At 39.4% G+C, this 6,294-nt stretch overlaps 1 long non-coding RNA gene across 1 annotated transcript; it reads right to left on the reverse strand.

The window, feature by feature from the left end:
- Positions 1–2,413: 2,413 nt before the first annotated feature.
- LOC143127896 (uncharacterized) lies at positions 2,414–3,531 on the reverse strand. Its single transcript, XR_012987717.1, has 3 exons — positions 3,416–3,531; positions 2,761–2,850; positions 2,414–2,503 (listed from the first exon to the last, which is right to left on the reverse strand). It is a non-coding gene; the product is annotated as an uncharacterized LOC143127896 (long non-coding RNA).
- Positions 3,532–6,294: the final 2,763 nt, after the last annotated feature.

The raw sequence follows: 6,294 nt of genomic DNA on the forward strand, positions 1-6,294 counted from the left end.
GCATTAGCGTCAATCTGGGCAAAGATCTAGCGAAAATAAAATCACCATAAATCGTCAAAATCTCAAGCAATTATCAAATTTTTTGGGTTGTTCCAACTGACAGGCATGTATTTATGGTTGAGTCTACAGAAAACTAAGCTTAAGACGATAATAAAGATACATTTTACCCGTCTAGCCCCATAGACTCCCATTCATTCTGCACTAGCTAGCGGCGGCCCCTAGAGGAACAATGAGTAAACTGCAACCAGGTTCGATACAATGAAAGTAAACAGGCTCTTCGTAGACAGGCTCTGGTTGAGGCCACATACCCCTCGTCTCGTTTACTCATGTAAGTTGTAATCTCACCAGAAGTTGCTGTAGATCTGTAGAACATTTACCTCTGCTACTACATAGGCTACGCCAGTCGTTACTTTTATAATCATGGGTCAGTGCCATGGGCAAACGAGATGTAGCTGAATTCATAAATGACAAAGCCATGAGAAAGGTGATTTTCTTACGTTTCAACAACAAAGAAGCCGATCTGCTATCATTGTGAGAAGTTCCCAAATTTGTCGCTAATCGCTAAAAAGGTTTTCTATCGCTGGGGATGGCCAAACGTCGCTAAATAGGTAACGCTGACAATACAGGAGAACTAGTTTAGCGATTCAGATCCCTGTACAAAGATGGCGGCGGTGTTGACGCATGCTGAGAAGCAGAAGGCGACATCTAGTGTATATATCTATGGAAACAGCCAAGGTGGAAACACTATGGAGACAGGTGTTGAACAGCATATTTGAGCCTGAATCAGAGGAAGAATCTGAAATAGAGGAGCAACCAGTCGCCCATAGATTGGAAATGACTACTTCAGAGTGGTAAGTTTTGTCATTTACTTGAGTTTGCCACACATAGCCCAGTTAGCTAGCTGTAATATTTGCACGTTAGTGTCGTAGACTAAGCTAAACATTGTATTAGGTTCGTTTTTAGCATTGTAAGCAACAGAAGTTATTAATTTGCACACAAACAAATGTTTTACAACTTGTACTCTTGTGCAATTTTTGTCAAGATGTCCAGTTAGAAGCTAGCTGAAAAGTTCGTAGCCAGTCGTGGGCAGTTCAGGCTATGCTGTAGTGAAAGGAGTGCTGCTTGCAAGGAAAGTACTCGTTTTAGTCAGTAAGTATGTTCTCCTGCTGAATAGGTCATCTGATTAGGAGTTACATACATTATTGTAGTGGTAATATATGATCTTACAACAGGACGTCCAGTTAGCTGGGCAGGAGCTCTGTGCAGTTCGTAGGCTATAACGTTATGACTGAAGTGAAACGAGTAGCCTACTGCTCGCGTCAATGAAAATATTACGTTTGTGTCAGTAGGTCTAAGTACTCGTGTAACTACTATCCTGCTGATTAAGTCATCTGATTATCGAGATTTTTACCTTCTTTCCATGTAGTAATGTATGATCTTACAACGGGACGTCCAGTTAGCTGGGCAGGAGCTCTGTGCAGTTTGTAGCCTATGGCTGAAGTGAAACGAGGTCAACGAAAATATTACTAGGCCAATTTGTTTCAATTCAACACTTTTATTTATCATTTTATTTACATAGTACAATGGAGTAGAGTACAATAATCAAAAATCCTATAAACATCACTGTTTAAAATATAGTAGGTACAGTCAGTAGGTCTAATGTAATCTTGTAACTATCCTGCTGACATCTGATTGAGATTATTACCTTCTTTCCATGTAGTATATGTGATCTTACAACTCTGGTAACTAAAACTGGAGACATTTGCTACTTTGTGCTACCTGCTCATTCAAAATTACGAAATAACAGCAGGGAAATTATGTTTGTTTTTACAGGTTATTAAAAGAATGACCCAGGTTCCTGAGGAGCTGACCTGAATGACCATCATGGCCTCGATCCGTTGTGCCTCTATATTCTTTGCAAAATGCAATGAATATTTACAGAGCTGACCACGGCCGTTTGAGAATCAGAGGAATGGAAAGGTGAGGACAATCTGATACAAGTGTTAGCAGTTACAGTATATAAATAAAATATTTTTAACCAATACTCATTCATTATTGGTTCAGCATATTGCAAAAACACAGTTTGATCAACACCACAAAATGATGAACTTTATTTTATTTATTTTTTCCAACAATCGTCCAGTGATACTGATGTAAAATATATTATAAAATAAATAGTAAAACAAATAAATTGCTTTTCCACCCTGTTCTCGTTGCAGGCAATGAAGTGACTTGGCCTACAGGTCTTTTGTGAGCAGGAGCTGGGGTTTCCTTAGAAGAAGCGTCCGTGTCATGATCCTCTCATGTGTGGTGCTACGCATATGGAGGGAGCTTCCGGATACTTCAGGGCAGTACGTTGGATTCAGAGCCCTTTTCGACTGAACCGTGACACATGTTCAGCAACAGCATCCTCCATGGAAGGTCTGTCAAGCTGAGCACACAAGTCCTGGGGCACAGGAATCCGCTGGACGGCATCCCAATAAGGAAGAGGGTCTTTGATGATCTCGAAGAGGACAAGAAAGAGGACTTATATTGGATACTGTAATACAGTGCATTGTAGGCTGTATACTGTACAATAAACAAATTGTATGGCCCTGAACATTGTGCTTTGTTTACAGTACTGATGATGATTTCAACACCAGTAGCATCAGGTCTAAGACAGCCTGTTGTGTGTGAATCGATAAGTTCTTTTTAGTGCCTATACTGTTGCACATTTTGATTTGTTGTTTGTAATAAAAATATATTTTTTATTAAACTTACAAATTATTTGGCAAGTCTGTACATAGTTTCTCCTTGGCTGTCTTCCGTTGTGGGGCATTCTCATTGAAGTGCATGGCTGCAAGATAAAACCTAAACCAAACAACAGAAATGTTGTAACACAAGTGAAAGTCACTTTTGCATGCACACACACCAAGCTGTTAACTCACAGCAAAAGCATTTGCTAATATTCTAAGCCCTGCAAGATGCCACACTTGGAGCATCTGTTTGGCATGCTGCGTTTGTCATGTTGCCGTTCTTGTAATGTTATAAAATAAGAACGTGCAAATAAATCCATTGTATCTAGACAACACGGTTTTCAACATATCGACTAGATATCATTTGAATTGATAACGTGAAGTTGTTTCCACTTCTGACGTCAAAAACGTATGTGTTATATGGGTATGGGTTATATTACAGCTAGCAAGCAAACTATCGTGTTACTCAGCTTCAGTTAGCTATCTTGCTGAGAACATAACCTGTCAGAGATCTCGACAAACATGCATAGTAAAATGTAGGTTAACATGACAACACAGGTTTTATCCGAATGACACACAGGAAAATTAAATAGCCTTGCCAATGAACTAAATCACACATTCTACTTGCTAGATACACGTTAGCATGGCTAATAACTGCTTAGCGACAAAATAATACTTACAGCATGCGGTTGTGATGACCTTACGGTCGGAACAGCCCCTCGTTTCAGTAATAGCAGCTTAGCAAATCCTGCTTAACTGTCCAAGGTTTTGAAAACTGACTTCGGTGAAATGTGTTGCAAATTAATAACGGAGTGTCGAACTTTGCAGGGATCTGGTAGAAAAACATTATCCATGCCCCTCGAACTTTTGAATCCTTGGAAGACTAAGTCTCAGGTTTCTTTGTAGCCTAAGTTTCAGCCTGGAACACTGCATTTACGACCGTGGCTCATTTTCGATGTCCTTGAAGAACTGTCTGCTTTATAATTCCTGTGGAAGTAAACGAGTAGGCAGCTAAACTAGTGTTTGTCTCATCTTCGCTCTCCATTCACGTTCCTGGGCTCAGAGCACCAGTGGGCTGGTCTGTATGTAAATTTTGAGGCGTGACAAATGTACAGGCCAGAGCCAAATAAGGTACCACCTGCGAGTTTGCGTAAACTCGCAGCCTCTTTTGGATTCGCCCGTTTTATGGCGGGAGTTTCGAATTGTGAGATTTGCATAGGAAGGAGGTGTCGGTGGGATTTTGAAGTTCTCTGTATGTCCATTTCACCCACTGAACTATCGCTATCTATGACAAAGTAAACTCGGTTTTGCATTCTATGACCCCTTTAAATTTAATTTACAAAATGTTGAACCTAAATTATTCTCACTTCCAAAAACGTTTACATGGATAAACAAAAATGTGTCAACTAGAGATGTCCGATAATATCGGCCAACCGATATTATCGGCCCGATATTAGCATAAAAATGTAATATCTGTTAATATCGTTATCTGATTTTTTTTGCCTTAAAACCGATAAAATAATGCTTGCGTTACACCCAAATAGTGCCTATGCGCTCCTGAAGCGTTTACCGGCGCACAGATGATGACCTCATCAATCTGCGTCTTGAAGCATACAAACAAGCGTGGATGGCTGCAGTAACAAACTAGCTCGTGGCCGTAGTAGCCCCTTGCGTTGGCCGTGACGCCCCTTTGAAAATCAGAGGTTTACAGGCCACGGTGGCCTTGGTGCCCCCTTCTCTAAATATTCTGCTTTGCGTCCTACTAATAGCGATATATATTTAGCCTATGGCCTATGGCCAAATTACGCAGTGGAGAAAGTGACAGCGCAAGAAAGAAAGTGCGTCCAAATTAACCCATCCTACTCATCACACAGACATCACAAGTATCACATGAAAGAGCTTTTTCTCAGCTTTTAAACGATGTTAGCCGCTAATTGCTGTGGTGAACGGTTCGCGAGAAAAGTAATTAATATCATTCAATTTAATCATAAATTCTACCGAAGGTTTTGCGTCCATCTCCCTACCCATTCATCTCGGTGGAATACAGAACCCTTCGTTTAACATATGACAAACCATATATCAGAATAAACAGCAGACCTTACCGAACAGAAAGGTGTAAAGCAGTCCCCTGTACAGTTAGCTATTCCAGACTAATCCCGTTTTGAATTTGCAGTACATTTCAACATACATGGATGTCTCCAAATTTGGGATTTAAGTTTTACACTGTGTTTAAATTGTTCCACATTATTTCATAACGGGCCAAATACAAAACAAATATTACAAATGTCGCCTAGATATCGGTAAATCAGAGGACAGCTGACTATAAGAGTTTGTGAAAGTAGCCTTCATGATCACAAAATGCTAAGCTATGAGTTTCTTAAAGCTGAGCTGTGCTTAAATGGTTCAATACATGATTTCATAACAGGCCAAATATAAATAAATGTTAAATATAGCCTAGATATCTGAAAATATTAGATGATCAGATGATTTACAGTTATATGTAATATGTCATGTTTTATGTTTTTGTAATGTTTCATACAGTGATGCAGGTCTACTGCAGTGAATACAACTTTGATCATGTTTATAGCCTACTACTGTATAGTTAACTTTGGCCTTGGTGCCCTGACATGTGGCCTTTGTGCCCCCCACCAAATATGCCCAACTGAAGGCCAAGTGGCCTTGCCCCTAAAATGGTGAAATTCTAAGCCTGATTGTGGGTATGGCCCGTTATGAAGGCCAATCAGTCTTTTAGCCCCGTTCATTGGACTAATACTAAAGGAGGACTTTGTTTACTACTCTGGAAGGTCTGGATTGAAACTTTGTGCCTTCCTTGTTCTTATTGCACACTACAGTACCTTAATGTTGCATCTCTTTGTTGTTGCTCATGTAGAGCAGTGCTGATTGAGCCCAGTTTATAATTTAAATGATTGCATTAGCCTGAGTAATGGGCTAGGGACACAGGCTGCTTAGATTTGTACACCTTAAATGTTTCATTTTTTGTACTTCACCTCAAGCCTGAAGTATTTTTTGTAGCTCAAACAAATGTTTTCAAAATTGTGCAGTATAGTTGCCACATTGTAATTGACTCATATTTGTGCATTCATTCAATTAAGGTGATTGAGTTTTAGTTAAAGAAACAGTTCATGAAGCATCCTACAAATGCAGGCTCATTTAACACAGAAAAAGGGTAGCCTGTCATACACTATGCCTGTTATTTTAGTTGGCTTTACATTCTGCTATGTTGCACATAGTTGTTCAGGTACAATGTTTTATCATTTGTGAAGAAGTCAAATTTGCCCTATTTGTTGTGGGCATTGTCAAGATTATCTCAGGGAGAGTGTAATCCAAACTGTTGTTTGAGACAATTAAAAAAAAAAATAAACATGGAACTTTTTCCCTAAATTAAGTTGAAGTATTTTTCTTATTTTGCACAGACAATGTTAACATTTGGAAAGCCTTGTTGCATTCAAGAATGCATCCAGTGGGGCATCACAATAACATTAAGCATGTTGTGTTAATTCCACAACAGGAGATATGTGATGTTACCTAAATTAGTTTT

The sequence above is a fragment of the Alosa pseudoharengus genome, unplaced genomic scaffold (assembly GCF_046254945.1).
Source record: "Alosa pseudoharengus isolate Yale_2024_CS ecotype anadromous, Long Island Sound unplaced genomic scaffold, YU_APseudo_1.1 YU_APseudo_1.1_scf_17, whole genome shotgun sequence".
Lineage (NCBI taxonomy): Eukaryota > Metazoa > Chordata > Actinopteri > Clupeiformes > Clupeidae > Alosa > Alosa pseudoharengus.